The sequence below is a fragment of the Salvelinus fontinalis genome, chromosome 17, assembly GCF_029448725.1.
Source record: "Salvelinus fontinalis isolate EN_2023a chromosome 17, ASM2944872v1, whole genome shotgun sequence".
Classification (NCBI taxonomy): domain Eukaryota; kingdom Metazoa; phylum Chordata; class Actinopteri; order Salmoniformes; family Salmonidae; genus Salvelinus; species Salvelinus fontinalis.
The window spans coordinates 18,259,244-18,263,196 of record NC_074681.1 but is presented as its reverse complement, the minus strand read 5'-3'; the positions used below and the strand labels follow the sequence as shown (position 1 = coordinate 18,263,196).

Genomic DNA, 3,953 nt, shown 5'->3' with positions numbered 1-3,953 from the left:
CACCCTCCGATTCACTGGACCAATCACCTTCTATGCCCCAGGTAATGCCACATTTAGTAGGCCAAATGGATACTTTACAATGTTATGTTTTATGGTGTATTGCATGTAAATATACTGTGTGTATATCATGTATATAGATATATACTATAGGTATTGTATAATGTTTAAAATATGATTGTTTGACTGGTTGACTCCAGAGGGTTCCAGAAAAAAGAAACCGGTGCAGCAGGAGGCAGCTAAAGTGGCCCTCCAGCGGCTGTCCGGGGTCCTCGGCAGTAAGGAAGTGGTGGGAGCAAACTACGTAAGCGCCCTTAAAGAGCTGTTGGAGGCCCAGACCCCACCTCTGGACAACCCCTGATTATGACGTCACAGACAGAGGGAGGGGGGGGGGGGGGGCGGGGGCTGGGCCTCCCAAGAGTGTGCAAAGCTGTCATCAAGGCAAAGGGTGGCTACTTTGAAGAATCTCAAATATAAAATATATTTTGATTTGTTTAACACTTGTTTGATTAAAAAATAGTCAAAGTAAAGAAAAACCCTTGAATAAGTTGGTGTGTCCAAACTTTTGACTGGTACTGTATGTATAAAGCTTCTCATAAATACAGATGAGCTGAGCCACAAATCATTATTTCACATTTTAAAATCTACTCAGTGACTAGTTACACTACACTTGGACGTTCAGTCAAAACAGACAACATAATATCGATTTCAGCGTCCTCTTTCACTTCGCTCCCCCTTTTCTCTCCTCCTGTCTCCTTTCTCCCTATCCCTCCCTCTATCTCCGCCTTTTCTCCCCTCCTCTCTCCTTCCTCCCTATCCCTCCCTCTCTCTCCCCCTGTTTCTCCCCTTCTCCTCTCTCTTTTCTCCCCAGGCAGATTTGATTGACAGGTTCCAGTGAGGCTGCAGCCTGTCAGTCGGCATGCCAGAGGGCGCTGTCTCAACTGGCACTTTAATTGGCAACTGTGGCCCCAACCAGCAGCACTGAGGAGGCGGTGCATTGGCTCCAGATTCTGTTGGATGGGGCTTGCCTTACATCTGCTAACTCCGCCCTTACAGGAACTCGGTACAGAAGCTCCATCCAGCTGAGGTTTTCTGGGTAAAGACTGATTTATTGAACTCTCATTTCTGTATGTCAGTTAAAGGTATAATCCATCCTCTTAAGTGGTTTACATTTTTTTTTAAACCACTTAACTTGTGCTGTATTTTAAATGAACTATTATTTTAAGGTGCTCATGACACACAAAAAGCCTTGAATTCACTGTTAGTTGGCAGAGATGTTCCTTAAAGCTGATGTGATTGACAGGTATAGTATGCAGACTCGAGGTCAGGGGAATAAGAAAACCATTAGAGCCAAAGTCAGCCAGCGCTTACTGGGCCTACTGGGGGAGGACGAGATGGGTCAGTACTACACACACACACAAACTGTTATTAGGGCTGGAGATAGCTCAGTCGCACAAGGTTCACCTTGTTTAATACTGACACACACACATAATGTCCACTTCACAAACACAAACACACACTTACAATACAGTATTGTGAACCCTCCACAGACTCCAGCAGTGGTACCTCAGTGAGGAAAGTTCTAGATGAGTGATTTGTGAAGAGAGGTCTGGAGAAACCTGGGTTTGAGGACAACACTTCTGGGACCAAAGTCACCTTCTCCAACCCTCTACTCTGCTCCTAGGTAGGCCTCTGAAACTCACATACACACACAAAAGCACACACACACACAGTCAGGTTATTTTCTGATTGGCTGTTCTCTCTGTCTCTCCGAAGATTGGCAGGCCAGCCAGGAGAAAGCTCAGAAGAGATTGGTCGAAGAATTGCAGAGGCGGGTCAAATACCTGTTTGACGGAAGCACCAACTGAGAGCTCAAAGACCAATATAAAGATAGTTTACTTACACTTGGCTCCAGCATGGAACGACAACATGTCCTCTATTTCCCAGCCTGGATATCTCTCCTCCGAGTTTCCCCCCATTCTTCTCCTCTCTGGGTTTCATCTGGCCTGTGGTGTTGGTGGTAGATGTTTGTCTGTATTAGTATGGCTATAGAACTGTAATTCAGTTCTATAGCCATGTAATTCACTCTTTGCATGCACTATTTTTACCACAGGGTTTGGTCCTGATATTAAATGATCTGGTAATGGGAGCAGCTCTTTGCTGTATAATTTTACTCTATGAAGGTTTTGCAGAGTCTAACATAATGGATGCACTTTTACATTTTAGCCATTCAGTCATCATACTGGTCCCCCTGTGGGACCTCAAACTCACCCCAGGTGTCCTCTTTTTCAAACATGTAATAATGACCAAAGTACTTAAGCTCTAAATAAGAAGGCTTCTCTCTGATCATGAAAATACCCTCCACTACCTTGAATGATGTACAGTACATGTCTATCTTATCTGTCACTGAAGTGTCTTACTGGAGTAACCATGGGGATCACTGGTATAACCATGGGGTAATGGGGATCACTGGTATAACCATGGGGTAATGGGGATCACTGGTGTAACCATAGGGGTAATGGGGAACACTGGTGTAACCATGGGGTAATGGGGATCACTGGTGTAACCATGGGGTAATGGGGAACACTGGCGTAACCATGGGGTAATGGGGATCACTGGTGTAACCATGGGGTAATGGGGATCACTGGTGTAACCATGGGGTAATGGGGAACACTGGTGTAACCATGGGGTAATGGGGATCACTGGTGTAACCATGGTGTAATGGGGAACACTGGCGTAACCATGGGGTAATGGGGATCACTGGTGTAACCATGGGGTAATGAGGATCACTGGTGTAACCATGGGGTAATGGGGATCACTGGTGTAACCATGGGGTAATGGGGAACACTGGCGTAACCATGGGGTAATGGGGATCACTGGTGTAACCATGGGGAAATGGAGATCACTGGTGTAACCATGGGGTAATGGGGAACACTGGCGTAACCATGGGGTAATGGGGATCACTGGTGTAACCATGGGGAAATGGAGATCGCCGGTGTAACCAGAGGGGTAATGGGGAACACTGGTGTAACCATGGGGAAATGGGGATCACTGGTGTAACCATGGGGTAATGGGGATCCCTGGTGTAACCATGGGGTATTGAGGATCACTGGTGTAACCATGGGGTAATGGAGATCACTAGTGTAACTATGGGGTAATGGGGAACACTGGCGTAACCATGGGGTAATGGGGAACACTGGCGTAACCATGGGGTAATGGGGATCACTGGTGTAAACCATACTGCCACCAGGGTAACCATACCGTCACTGGTGTAAGTCTATGATCCCTGCTCTTAGTCTTTTGTATGGTTGGCTAAGAGTGTGAGTAATGTTGGGAGAATAGTATGGAATCCTGGTGTGGGTTGGTTGGTTCATTCTACACCAGCATGTTGAAAGGTTTCTTTTAGCCCAAATATAAGTACTCTGTCATTGGTCTCAACATCTTGTGAAGAGTTTGTCTGATTCCCTGTCAAGAAACATTTTCAATCATGGCATAAATCACCTTATCCTCATTACTTTTATATTGCTCTTCTTCCATTCTTTCCCGCTTAACTAAACGTCACCTAGATCAGTTAAATAATTTTTAACTCTGTATTGTCTTGTTGGAGTTTAAACTAGAGACAGTCATGATAGTGGGTGTTAACATTGGTTTGAGCTGAAACTGATCAAATACTAGAGCACTAAAGCTCCTCTTAACCACACTGCCACATTTGTGTGTGTGTGTGTGTGTGTGTGTGTGTGTGTGTGTGTGTGTGTGTGTGTGTGTGTGTGTGTGTGTGTGTGTGTGTGTGTGTGTGTGTGTGTGTGTGTGTGTGTGTGTGTGTGTGTGTGTGTGTGTGTGCGCGCGCGCGCGATTAATGAAGATGCAAGGCCAGGAACAACTTTCACACACATTGCATGGCCAGACAGACAGTATCTCAGTACCACATCCTGAAATAAAAACTTGAACTCTTTGCA

General features: G+C 45.5%; 1 long non-coding RNA gene across 1 annotated transcript in view; it reads left to right on the top strand.

The window, feature by feature from the left end:
* Positions 1–3,953, top strand: part of LOC129813892 (uncharacterized) — a 7,210-nt gene extending 3,257 nt beyond the window's left edge. The window contains exons 9-14 of the long non-coding RNA XR_008753203.1: positions 1–41; positions 198–301; positions 869–1,093; positions 1,301–1,395; positions 1,548–1,681; positions 1,774–3,953. The exon at positions 1–41 is cut by the window's left edge and continues 342 nt beyond it. This is a non-coding gene — a long non-coding RNA (uncharacterized LOC129813892). The remainder of the gene's footprint in view (positions 42–197; positions 302–868; positions 1,094–1,300; positions 1,396–1,547; positions 1,682–1,773) is intronic.